This window comes from Chrysochloris asiatica, unplaced genomic scaffold (assembly GCF_000296735.1).
Source record: "Chrysochloris asiatica unplaced genomic scaffold, ChrAsi1.0 scaffold00084, whole genome shotgun sequence".
In the NCBI taxonomy this organism is placed as follows: domain Eukaryota; kingdom Metazoa; phylum Chordata; class Mammalia; order Afrosoricida; family Chrysochloridae; genus Chrysochloris; species Chrysochloris asiatica.
The window spans coordinates 11308194-11308401 of NW_006408602.1; positions in this window are offsets into that span (position 1 = coordinate 11308194).

The following is a 208-nucleotide window of genomic DNA, read 5'->3' on the forward strand; positions in this document are numbered from 1 at the left end:
ACCAAAACATTGCACTTGTAAAATCATGAGTAGCTTCTGTTCCCTGTCATTTCTTCCATGAATGGTGTCTGAAGAATAGTTTTATGGAGAAAACCTAATTCCAACTTACGCAGAGACCATTTCCAGGTTTGGAGCAGTGAACATGTGGCTAGTCATTCTGTTAACCAACTCCAGTCAAGAGTCATCTTGCTACTGCCCTGATCCTCAT